The sequence below is a fragment of the Balaenoptera physalus genome (genome assembly GCF_965194825.1).
Source record: "Balaenoptera physalus genome assembly, chromosome: 11".
Lineage (NCBI taxonomy): Eukaryota > Metazoa > Chordata > Mammalia > Artiodactyla > Balaenopteridae > Balaenoptera > Balaenoptera physalus.
In genome coordinates this window covers 79,145,440-79,159,548 of record NC_138896.1, presented here as the reverse complement: position 1 = coordinate 79,159,548, position 14,109 = coordinate 79,145,440, and the positions used below count along the sequence as shown (strand labels likewise).

At 37.4% G+C, this 14,109-nt stretch overlaps 1 protein-coding gene across 1 annotated transcript in view; it reads left to right on the top strand.

Annotated features, from left to right (window-relative positions):
* The first annotated feature begins 78 nt into the window (after positions 1 to 78).
* DNAH12 (dynein axonemal heavy chain 12) overlaps positions 79 to 14,109 on the top strand; it is a 235,762-nt gene continuing 221,731 nt past the window's right edge. The window contains exons 1-2 of the mRNA XM_082412044.1: positions 79 to 869; positions 902 to 13,396. The gene's annotated coding sequence lies outside the window, so the exon portion shown is untranslated. The remainder of the gene's footprint in view (positions 870 to 901; positions 13,397 to 14,109) is intronic.

Sequence of the window (14,109 nt, the reverse complement as noted above, 5' to 3'; positions counted from 1 at the left end):
CAGCTTAATTTTTATCTATAACCAGAGTAATAAGACTGGAAAAATGAAGAAAATATAGAAGTTCCAGAGGGAAATATTAGACTCCATGGTTTTATCGAAAGTGCAGTTAGCGGGCGGAAGCGAAGGCGCGCCCAAGACGGAACTGGCTGGGGTGGTGTCACGGGTTTCGCTTCCCCGGAGGAGGCTGGCGCAGTTCCTGGTTGTTAACTCCGTGCCTTCTGGGGCTTCCTCGCGCGAGGGCGTAGGGAACTCCAGCCGGATTGCCAGCCTGGCTTCGGGTGTGGAAAGTGTTGCTCACTTCTCCACAGCATTCCCGAGGCCGCTCACCCTCTTCCGAGGTGTGGTGGGTTCACCTCAGGCCTAGCCAGCGCCGGCGCGCGGAGCAGAGCTTTTGTGGTAGTAACTACGAACGATATATAGTAGCTCCCAGTTAGTGAGCCGTGACTGTGCTAAAAACGTCTTTTACGGATGTGAGGACCAGAGAGATTAAGTTACCTGCTCAAGACCAAACAGACATTGCTGAATGAATGACAGGAGACTGAGAATAGCCAGTAAGTAAGAGGATATGAGAAATGTAGCTTCTTTGAAAGCCAAATGAAGAAAGTATTTCAAGAAACAGAGTTTGTGTTGAATATAATTAATACTCTGTGATTAACTGAAGGAAAAAAAAAAAACTCTTGAAGATTCAAAGAACAAATTGAGAATTCGCTTCTCTCGATAAGTGATGTTTGTAGGTACTTTCCCGTCTCCTACAACTAGAATGTTTATTTATTGGGTATCTAATAATAAGCCATACCCTTTCCCCTGGCTTACAGTGAGGAAAATAAGCCTTTTCTAAAAGAAGGATGAATTTTGCAGTCATTTGAAATGTATATTCCTGTCCTCCCCTCTCCCCACGCAGCAAGCATTTTGTCCTCCCCTCTCCCCACGCAGCAAGCATTTGACAAGGTAACTGGATGCCTGGTGGTATGTATGTAATCTGGGGCTACAGTGTAGGGTAAAAGTCATTACATTGTATCAGTTGACTTAAGAAAATAAGTCTCAGTACTCCAGTTCATAGTATCATAGTACCCACATTAGCAAATATAAATTTTGAAATGGCATTTTTCTTCATGCATCTTTGCAGAACTCAATCTTAAATAAGCTGAAAGATAAAAGCCCTATTAGAAAATGTGGGAATTCCCTGGCGGTCCAGTGGTTACACCTCGAGGCTTTCACTGCTGAGGCCCAGAGTTCAGTCCCTGGTCTGGGAACTAAGATCCTGCAACCCGCTCCGGGAGGCTAAAAAAAAAAAAAAAAAAAAAAAAAGCCCTATTAGAAAATGACTTTCCTTCAAGCAAGCTGATCTAATTTAACTCTGTAGCACTGAAGCAGTCTTAATCCGAGTTTGAGACACATACCTTGAAGTGTCATACTTTCTTTTAGGTTTTTTTTTTTTTGATATTTTAATTTTTTCAAAGAGTAAAAACATATTCGTAGTGAAAAAAAGGTAATCTTCCCGCCTCTGACTCCTATGCATGCACAAACATTTACGAATTTATACCCTTCCCCCCACTTTTTTGCACAAATAGGAATGTAGTATACCCGTGGTTCAGTACCTTCCTCTTTTCATTATCTTACATTATCTTTAGTCAGTTCTTTCAGGAGAAAGTATCTGCAAGTGTTCTGAAAGTGTCACAACTTCCCAAAGAAAGTTTAATCTGAACTCAACAGACTTAAAAATAATAAATGGTGTGTTTATTTTATGAGGCTAAACTGAGCACAATTATGTATATAAATTATATACATTATAATTATATAATTAAAATTTGAGATTACAAGACTGAACCAATACTATGCTTTTCCTCATGCCAAAAGGAGAAGCGTCTAATAGAAATCATTTTATTCATCCATTCTCAATTCATACCAAGAAACACAAGCTAACTTTCACTAATCAAAAGTTACGGTTGTTGGAGTTATTTTTATTACTTATACATATATCTGCAGGAATTAGTGTGTGAAGAGAAGTTTCTCGTAATTACTCTCACTTAGTTAATAACATTGGCATAGATCATTAATATACTTTTATCTTTTTTAACTTAAGGTCAACATGAAACTGTAATTTTGAGGGATAGCACTCAGAAATTTTGAGTAGTTTTGGTGATGTCACTTCAGGGTAATCTATTTTCTCATATATTCAAAATTTAATAAATTCTTTTTTTTTTGGCTGCATTGGGTCTTCATTGCACATGGGCTTTATCTAGTTGCGGCGAGCAGGGGCTACTCTTCGTTGCGGTGAGCGGGCTTCTCATTGCGGTGGCTTCTCGTCACGGAGCATGGGCTCTAGGGCATGCGGGCTTCAGTAGTTGTGGCATGTGGGCTCAGTAGTTGTGGCACACAGGCTTAGTTGCTCCGAAGCATGTGGGATCTTCCCAGACCAGGGATTGAACCCGTGTCCCCTGCATTGGCAGGGGGATTCTTAACCACTGCGCCACCAGGGAAGTCCCCAAAATTTAATAATTTCTATTTGCTTTCTGTTTAAGGGAATCAATCTCTTCTATTTGTTTGTTTCTTTTTAAATTATTTTTTCCAGTTTTACTGAAATATAATTGATATATAACATTGTATTAGTCCAAGGTGTACAGCATAATGATTTGATATAGGTATATATTGCCAAATGATTACCACAGTAAGTTTAATTAACATCCATTACCTCAATAGTTACAATTTTTTTTTCTTGTGATGAGAACTTCTAAGATCTATTGTTTGCAACTTTAACATATACTGTAGTCACCATGTACACTATATCCCCAGAACTTGTTTATCTTATAACTGGAAGTTTTTACCTTTTTGATCACCTTCATCCATTTCCTCCATCCAACCCTCCCCCGACACCAATCTGTTCTCTGTATCTATGAATTAATTTTTTTTTTAGATTCCACATATAATCGAAATCATACAGTATTTGTCTTTGTCTGACTTATTTCACTTAGCATAATGCCCTTGAGGTCCATCCATGTTGTCACAATGGCAGGATCTCCTTTTTTATTGTTGAATAATATTCCATTATATATCTGTATCTATATATCTATATCATATCTATATCTATATATCTTACATTTTCTTTACCCATTTATCCATTGATGGACACTTAACATTTAGGTTGTTTCCATGTCTTGGCTATTGTAAATAATGCTGCACTGAACATGGGGGTGCAGAGACATTTTTGGGATATTGATTTTGTTTCCTTTGTGTGTATATATAACCAGAAGTGGAATGCTGAATCATATGGTAGTTCTACTTCTAATTTTTTGAGGAACTTCTGTTTCTATACTGTTTTCCATAGTGACTGCATCAATTTACGTTCCCACCAACAGTGCTATTTGTTTCTTATATTTAAAAATATTTATCATAATTTATGATTACATTATGTATTAATATACTATATAGCATAGTATATATATGATACAGCTATATCATTTTTTTCATTTTTAAAATTGAGATACAACAATATCACTTAATATAAGTATAATTAATGTTACTATAACAGCAATCAAAAACTTAGTTCGAAGAAAAAAAATTCAGTCAAAGAACTTATGTAAAACATAACACAGTTTAGCTCCATAAAGAACTCTTAAGCATATGGACTCATTTCTTTTCCCTGCACTCCCATTCTTAATTTTGAAATAACAATACATAGTTTAAAGCATAGTAATTTAGTCTCATAAGTTCTCTTAGCATCTTCATCATTTCTATTAAGAAATAGAAAAAAACTTTTTGTATAGTATTGGAGAATCATATTTTGGTGTCATTATCCATAAGTGCTTTTATATAATCAAGCCTGGGCTTCCCTGGTGGTGCAGTGGTTAAGAATCTGCCTGCCAATGCAGGGGACATGGGTTCGAGCCCTGGTCCAGGAAGATCCCACAGGCCGCGGAGCAACTAAGCCCATGAACCACAACTACTGAGCCTGTGCTCTAGAGCCTGTGAGCCACAACCACTGAAACCCGTGCGCCTAGAGCCTGTGCTCTGAAACAAAGAGAAGCCACCACGGTGAGAAGCCCACACACTGCAACAAAGAGTAGCCTCCACACACTGCAACTACAGAAAGCCTGCGCACAGCAACAAAGACCCAACATAGCCAAAAATAAAATAAATGAATTTATATTTTAAAAAACCTTAAAAAATAATCAAGGCTTCATGAAATATACTTATCTGCTTATAAATGCTATTTCTAATCCTTAGATTCAGAAGTAGAGCCCTTCAAGGGAATGCTTTCAAGCTGCAAATTAAATATGTAGCGATAATTAACATTTTTTTCCTTTCTTTCAAAGCAAAATATTTAATAAAATTCCAGATGGCTCTTTTGCAGAAATTGACAAGCTGATCCTAAACTTTATATGGAAATGCAAAGGACCTAGAATAGTCCAAATTACTCTTTTTATAAAAGAAGAACAAAGTTGGAGGACTAACCCCTTGAACAATGTGTGGGGTTAAGGGCACCAACCCGCCTCCTTGCCCCAGTGCAGTTGAAAATCCGTGTATAACTTTATAGTCGGCCCTCCAGATCTGCTGTTTAGCATCTGCATATTCAACCAACGAGGGATCACGTAGTACTGTAGCATACATTTAGTGAAAAAAATCTGTGTACAAGTGGACAGTTCAAAACTGTGTTGTTTAAGAGTCAACTGTAGAACCATTTTTACTAAAGCTACAGTAATCAAGACACTGTGGTACTGGAATAAAGATAGACATGTAGATCAAAGGAACAGAATTGATTGTCCAGAAATAAACCCTTACATTATGGTCAATTGAGTTTTCAACAAAGATGTCAAGACAATTCAGTGAGGAAAGGACAGACTTTTCAATAAATGGTACTGGAACAACTGTATATCTATATGCAAAAAAATAAACTTGAATCTGTACCTCTCACGACATACAGAAACTGACTCTAAATGTATTATAGACCTAAATGTAAAACCTATAAGTAGAAGAAAACACAGAAAAACTTCATGATCTTATCTATCTTTCATAGATAGTAACTTCAAAATCATAATCCATAAGAGAAAAAATATCCTGTTTGACTTTATAAAAATTAAAAACTTTTGCTCTTCAAAAGATACCATTAAGAAAATGGGTCTAGCCCGGGCCCCAGCTCCGGCCACGTGAGGCGAGGGCTGTGAACCTGCCTCAGGCAGCAGTCGGGACATCGAGTCTGGCCCCAACACGAGCCCTCTACCTGCAGTGGCCACTCCTGGAGCAGGAGCTGAGGGTCCTGACTGAGGCCCGCCAGATCCAGAGAGTGCGAAGCCCTTGGAGCCCAGCTGTGTGGCTGACAGCGTCTTGGTGCTCCGGCCGGGTGTCAGGCCTGAGCCTCTGAGGTGGGAGAGCCAAGTTCAAGACATTGGACCACCAGACACCTCCTGTCCCCATGTAATATCAGTCAGCAAGAGCTCTCCCAGAGATCTCCGTCTCAATGCTAAGACCCAGCTATACTCAATGACCAGCAAGCTCCAGTGCTGGACACCCCATGCCAAACAACTAGCAACACAGGTACACAACCCCAACCATTACCAGAGAGGCTGCCTAAAATCATAAAAAGGTCACAGACAGCCCAAAACACACCACCGGACACGGTCCTGCCCACCAGAAAGACAAGATCCAGCCACATCCACCAGAACACAGGCACCAGTCCCCTCCACCAGAAGGCCTACGCAACCCACTGAACCAATCTTAGCCACTGGGAGCAGACACCAAAACCAACAGGAACTGCGAACCTGCAGGCTGCGAAAAGGAGACCCCCAAACACAATAAGTTAAGCAAAATGAGAAGAGAGAGAAATACACAGCACATGAAGGAGCAAGGTAAAAACCCACCAGACCAAACAAATGAAGAGGAAATAGGCAGTCTACCTGAAAAAGAATTCAGACTAATGATAGTAAAGATGATCCACAATCTTGGAAATAGAATGGAAATGTTTAACAAGGACCTAGAAGAACTAAAGAGCAAACAAACAATGATGAACAACAAAATAAATGAAATTTAGAATTCTCTAGAAGGAATCAATAGCAGAATAACTGAGGCAAAAGAACGGATAAGTGACCTGGAAGATAAAATAGTGGAAATGACTACTGCAGAGCAGAATAAAGAAAAAAGAATGAAAAGAATTGAGGACAGTCTCAGAGACCTCTGGGACAACATTAAATTCAACAGCATTCGAATGATAGGGGTCCCAGAAGAAGAAGAGAAAAAGAAAGGGACTGAGAAAATATATGAGGAGATTATAGTTGAAAACTTCCCTAATATGGGAAAGGAAATCATCAAGTCCAGGAAATGCAGACAGTCCCATAGGGGATAAATCCAAGGAGAAACATGCCAAGACATATATTAATCAAACTATCAAAAATTATACAAAGAAAAATATTAAGAGCAGCAAGGGAAAAGCAACAAATAATATACAAGGGAATCCCCCTAAGGTTAACAGCTGATCTTTTAGCAGAAACTCTGCAAGCCAGAAGGGAGTGGCAGGACATATTTAAAGTGATGAAAGGGAAAAACCTACAACCAAGATTACTCTACCCAGCAAGGATCTCATTCGGATTCGACGGAGAAATTAAAACCTTTACAGACAAGCAAATTCTAAGAGAATCCAGCACCACCAAGCCAGCTTTACAACAAATGCTAACGGAACTTCTCTAGGCAGGAAACACAAGAGAAGGAAAAGACCTACAATAACAAACCCAAAACAATTAGGAAAATGGTAATAGGAACATACATATTGATAATTACCTTAAATGTAAATGGATTAAATGCTCCAACCAAAAGACATAGACTGGCTGAATGGACACCAAAAAAAGGCCCGTATATATGCTGTCTACAAGAGACCCACTTCAGACCTAGGGACACATACAGACTGAAAGTGAGGGGTTGGAAAAAGATATTCCATGCAAATGGAAATCAAAAGAAAGCTGGAGTAGCAATTCTCACATCAGACAAAATAGACTTTAAAATAAAGACTATTACAAGAGACAAAGAAGGACACTATATAATGATCAAGGGATCGATCCAAGAGGAAGGTATAACAATTGTAAATATTTATGCACCCAACATAGGAGCACCTCAATACATAAGGCAAATGCTAACAACCATAAAAGGGGAAGTTGACAGTAACACAATCATAGTAGGGGACTTTAACACCCCACTTTCACCAATGGACAGATCAACCAAAATGAAAATAAAGAAGGAAACACAAGCTTTAAATGATACATTCAACAGGATGGACTTAATTCATATTTATAGGACATTCCATACAAAAACAACAGAATACACTTTTTTCTCAGGTGCTCATGGAACATTCTCCAGGATAGATCATATCTTGGGTCACAAATCAAGCCTTGGTAAATTTAAGAAAATTGAAATCATATCAAGTATCTTTTCCAACCACAATGCTATGAGACTAGATATCAATTACAGGAAAACGACTGTAAAAAAATACAAACACATGGAAGCTAAACAATACACTACTAAATAAGAAAGAGATCACTGAAGAAATCAAAGAGGAAATAAAAAAATACCTAGGAACAAATGACATTGAAAACACGATGACCCAAAACCTTTGGGCTGCAGCAAAAGCAGTTCTAACAGGGAAGTTTATAGCAATACAATCCTACCTCAAGAAACAAAAACCTCAAATAAACAACCTAACCTTACACCTAAAGCAATTAGAGAAAGAAGAACAAAAAACCACCAAAGTTAGCAGAAGGATAGAAATCATACACATCAGATCAGAAATAAATGAAAAAGAAATGAAGGAAACAATAGCAAAGATCAATACAACTAAAAGTTGGTTCTTTGAGAAGATAAACAAAATTGATAAACCATTAGCCAGACTCATCAAGAAAAGAAGGGAGAAGACTCAAATCAATAGAATTAGAAATGAAAAAGGAGAAGTAACAACTGACACTGCAGAAATACAAAGGATCATGAGAGATTACTACAAGCAACGATATGCCAATAAAATGGACAACCTGGAAGAAATGGACAAATTCTTAGAAAAACGCAACCTTCCGAGACTGATCGAGGAAGAAACAGAAAATATAAACAGACCAATCAGAAGCACTGAAATTGAAACTGTGACTAAAAATCTTCCAACAAACGAAAGCCCAGGACCAGATGGCATCACAGGTGAATTCTATCAAACATTTAGAGAAGAGCTAAGACCTATCCTTCTCAAACTCTTCCAAAATATAGCAGAGGGAGGAACACTCCCAAACTCATTCTATGAGACCACCATCACCCTGTTACCAAAAGCAGACAAAGATGTCACAAAAAAAGAAAACTACAGGTCAATATCACTGATGAACATAGATGCAAAAATCTCAACACAGTACTAGCGAACAGAATCCAGCAGCACATTAAAAGGATCATACACCATGATAAAATGGGGTTTATCTCAGGAATGCAAGGATTCTTCAATATACGCAAATTAATCAATGTGATACACCATATTAACAAACTGAAGGATAAAAACCATATGATAATCTCAATAGATGCAGAAAAAGCTTTCAAAAAAATTCAACAAACACCCATTTATTATAAAAACCCTCCAGAAAGTAGGCATAGAGGGAACTTACATCAACATAATAAAGACCATATATGACAAACCCACAGCCAACATCATTCTCAATGGTGAAAAATTGAAACCATTTCCACTAAGATCAGGAACAAGACAAGGTTGCGCACTCTCACCACTATTATTCAACATAGTTTTGGAAGTTTTAGCCACAGAAATCAGAGACAAAAAAGAAATAAAAGGAATCCAAATTGGAAAAGAAGAGGTAAAACTGTCACTGTTTGCAGATGACACGATACTATACATACAGAATCCTAAAGATGCTACCAGAAAATTATGAGAGCTAATCAATGAAGTTGGTAAAGTACCAGGATACAAAATTAATGCACAGAAATCTCTTGCATTCCTATACACTAATGATGAAAAATCTGAAAGAGAAATTAAGGAAACCCTCCCTTTTACCATTGCAACAAAAAGAATAAAATACCTAGGTATAAACCTACCGAAAGAGACAAAAGACCTGTATGCGGAAAACTATAAGACACTGATGAAATAAATTAAAGATGATACCAACAGATGGAGAGATATACTATGTTCTTGGATTGGAAGAATCAACATTGTGAAAATGACTATACTACCCAAGCAATCTACAGATTCAATGCAATCCCTGTCAAACTAGCAATGGCATTTTTCACAGAACTAGAACAAAAAATTTCACAGTATGTATGGAAACACAAAAGACCCTGAATAACCAAAGCGATCTTGAGAAAGAAAAACGGAGCTGGAGGAATCAGGCTCCCTGTCTTCAGACTATACTACAAAGCTACAGTAATCAAGACAGTATGGTACTGGCACAAAAACAGAAATATAGATCAATGGAACAGGATAGAAAGCCCAGAGATAAACCCACACAGCTATGGTCACCTTATATTTGATAAGGGAGGCAAGAATATACAGTGGAGAAAAGACAGCCTCTTCAATAAGTGGTGCTGGGAAGCCTGGACAGCTACATGTAAAAGAATGAAATTAGAACACTACGTAATGCCATACACAAAAATAAACTCCAGATGGATTAAAGACTTAAATGTACGACCAAACACTATAAAACTCTTCGAGGAAAACATAGGCAGAACACTCTATGATGTAAATCACAGAAAGATCCTTTTTGACCCACCTCCTAGAGAAATGGAAATAAAACCAAAAATAAACAAATGGGACCTAATGAAACTTAAAAGCTTTTGCACAGCAAAGGAAACCATAAACAAGACGAAAAGACAACCCTCAGAATGGAAGAAAATATTTGCAAATGAAGCAACTGACAAAGGATTAATCTCCAAAATATACAAGCAGCTCCTGCAGCTCAATATCAAAAAAACAAACAACCCAATCCAAAAATGGGCAGAAGACCTAAATAGACATTTCTCCAAAGAAGATATACAGATTGCCAACAAACACATGAAAGGATGCTCAACATCACTAATCATTAGAGAAATGCAAATCAAAACTACAATGAGGTATTAACTCACGCTGGTCAGAATGGCAATTATCAAAAAATCTACAAACAACAAATGCTGGAGAGGGTGTGGAGAAAAGGGAACCCTCTTGCACTGTTGGCAGGAATGTAAATTGATACAGCCACTATGGAGAACAGTACGGAGGTTCCTTAAAAAACTAAAAATAGATCCACCATATGACTCAGCAATCCCACTACTGGGCATATACCCTGAGAAAACCAGAATTCAAAAAGAGTCATGTACCACAATGTTCATTGCAGCTCTATTTACAATAGCCAGGACATGGAAGCAACCTAAGTGTCCATCGACAGATGAATGGATAAAGAAGATGTCACACATATATACAATGAAATATTACTCAGCCATAAAAAGAAATGAAATTGAGTTATTTGTAGTGAGGTGGATGGACCTAGAGTCTGTCATACAGAGTGAAGTAAGTCAGAAAGAGAAAAACAAATACCATATGCTAACACATATATATGGAATCTAAAAATAAAATAAAATGGTTCTGAAGATCCTAGGGGCAGGACAGGAATAATGACGCAGATGTCGAGGATGGACTTGAGGACACGGGAAGGGGGAAGGGTAAGTTGGGACGAAGTGAGAGAGTGGCATTGACATGTATACACTACCAAATGTAAAGTATATAGCTAGTGGGAAGCAGCCGCATAGCACAGGGAGATCAGCTCAGTGCTTTGTGACCACCAGAGGGGTAGGATAGGGAGGGTGGGAGGGAGATGCAAGAGGAAGGGGATATGGGGATATATATATATATGTATAGCTGATTCACTTTGTTATAAAGCAGAAACTAACACAACACTGTAAAGCAATTATACTCCAATAAAGATGTTAAAAAAAAAGAAACCATTAAGAAAATGAAAAGGCAAGCTACAGGCCAAGAGAATATATTTGCAAATTATCTGATATAGGATTTGTATCCAGAATGTAAAGAACACTTACCACTTAATGATAAAAAGGGAAATATTCCAATTTAAAAATGGATAAAAGATCTAGATAGACATTTCATCAAAAAAGAAGATATGTTAATGGATAATAAGCCCATGAAAAGATATTCAACATATTTGCATTTAGGGAAATGCAAATTAAAACCACAATGAGATACCACTATATGCCCATTCAAATACCTCGAATAAAAAGGATAGACAATACCAAGTGTTGGCAATGATGTGGAGAAATTGGAACGCTTATATTTTTCTGGTAGAAATGTAAAATCTTTCAGCCACTTTGGAAAACAGTTTGACAGTTTCTTAAAAAGTCAAACATACACTTATCATTTATCCCAGCAGTTCCTACCAATGAGAAATGAAAATGTATGTTCATCCAAAGATTTGCACACAAATGTTCATGGAAGGATTATTCATAATAGCCCCGAACTGAAAGCAATCCAAATGTCCATCAACTTGTGAATGAATAAACCAAATATGATATATCCATATAATGGAAGACTATCCATCAGTAAAAAGGAATGAACTTCTGTCACATACTACATATAGATGAGCCTCAAACACATTATTAAGTGAAAGAAGCTAGACATAAAAGACCACATAATACATGATTCCATTTATATGAAATTTTCATAAGTTGTAAACCTATAGAGACCAAAAGCAAATCAGTGGTTGTCTAGGACTGGAGGTGGGAGTGAGGATTGACTGTATTTGAGGTCAAGGGAACTTTTTGCAGTGATGGAAATTTTTTAGAACTGGATCTTGGTAATGGTTGCACAACTGTATAAATTTACTAAAAAACGCATTGAATTGTATACTTTAAAATGGTGAATTCTATAGTATGTAAATTATACCTATAAAAAGCTATTTGAAAAAAGATGTACATTGTATTAGTTAGGATCTAATGAGGGAAGCAGAACCAGTAGATTATATATATACCCTATATGTATCCATTGTTTGTATGTTTATATATAGGGTTTCTTACAGGGAACTGGCTTATGTAACTGTGGGGGCTCGTGAAGCAAGCCCACAATCTGTAGCGGCAGGCTGTCAGGAAGGAAAGAGCCAGAGAGGGGAGAGCACCTGTACACCTAGCTGCTGTTTGGAGTCTAACTCAGGGCATGTCTAAAACTTTTTAAAAGGACTTCCACTGATTGAGTGAGGCCCACACAGATAACCTCCCTAGATTAACATCAATTTACAGGGGTCTTGAATTACATCTGGAAAATGTCTTCACAGCAGCCCTAGATTAGTGTTTGATTGAGTAACTGGGAGAAGGTGAGTGCATGATATAATACTGTCCTCCGTTCAGTTCTGTAGTTTAGCCTAACCAAATTGACATGTCAAAAAACCATCACAGAAAGACAAATATCATATGATATTGCTTATATGTGGAATCTGAAAAAATGATACAAATGAATTTATTAACAAAACAGAAATTGACTCACAGACATAGAAAACAAACTTATGGTTACCAAAGGGGAAAGGTGGGGGGAGGGATAAATTAGGAGTTTGTGATTAAAATATACACAGTACTATATATAAAATTGATAACAAATAAGGACCTACTGTATAGCATGGGAAACTATACTCAATATCTTGTAATAACCCATAATGGAAAAGTATCTTAAAAAAGAATATATATATATATATATCTCACTTTGCTGTACACCTGAAACTAACACAACATTGTAAATCAACTATATTTCAATAAAAATTTTTTAAAAGACACTGCGACAAAAAAATCACATACAAGTGTTTTGTTTTCCACAGAAAGATAGTTTGTTTTTACAAGCTAGGAGGAATTTCAATTTGTTCATTCACTGACTCAAATGACATTTTTAGAGGAACAACTGTTTGCCAGACACAATAGTGTAGGCTGTACTCTCATTAAAAAAAAATTCTTTACATGCTGACTGGCACATAGACGATGCTCAAATATTTATTGAATGAAAATGCCATTAATACACCACCAGGATTTATTTATCTACCAATTTTATTTATGCACATGGTATTTGTGTAGGCTATTATCATTTAGATGGAGTATCCATTGTGCAGCCTCAAATAGCAAAGTTTCACATTTCTCTCCTCATGCATACTCAAAAAATTTACACAGCTTAATCTTCTCTGCCAAAAATTTTCTGAAAGAAGTGCTGTCTAAACAAATACTGAATAGAGAAACAAGATAAATTAAAATCTTGATTAATTATAATATTTACAGGGAAGTCGCTAGGGGGACACTTGAAGACTTGATCCTCCTTGAGAGTGTTTATATAAATCTATTTTCCAACGGATCCAAATCTCCAGTCTTGCAGTTTTCCACAATTTGAAGATCCTGATTCCGTGCCCTTTCTAAGGGAAGACAGGTAAAAAAGTCTCATTCACCGACCCTCCATTTACTCGAGTAATGAATTATTGTTGTGACAGGTAATCCTAATCTGTGGCAGCTCAGCAACTGCCTCTCCAGGCAACATTTACCCAGTCTCTCCAGTTGCGACCGCGACAGTTTCTATGGTGACAACTTTGTTTCTACGCGGTAGGCGACTGCCCAGCTCGGCAGGACCCCGTAGGACGTAGAGCGTTCTGGAGGTTTCAACCCTTGTTTTCTGTCTTCCTTTCACCATTGGAGAAGTTCACTGAACGTTCCCCTCTTATCTGAGCAGCCGGGAAGTAGTGAAAACAATCGGAGAGGTACTTTCGTGTCCTCAGCGTTTCTCTTCACCCCTCTCCCAGGGCAGGAGATTTTGAACTGGGCGCCAGCAGAAACTGTCTTTTTCAAGGCAGGAATCTCCAAATTGTGTGGGCATCTGCAGCATATGCAGTTGATATCACGGTTAATTATTCAGCATTTATATGACATTTTAGATTTCTTATGCACTTAGTATGCCTATTTTTGTTTGATCATAGTATGGCTTTCTAGGAAGGTAGCAAAACTAAGATACAATAGTGATGTTTAAAAATATTAATGATGTTAAAGTATCAGCTTTTTGGGGAGAGGGATTATACCTCAACAACTGGATTTTGTTGTTGTTGTTGTGATTTGCTTCTTAGGGAAAATTTGAACTCAAAATTTTAGAAC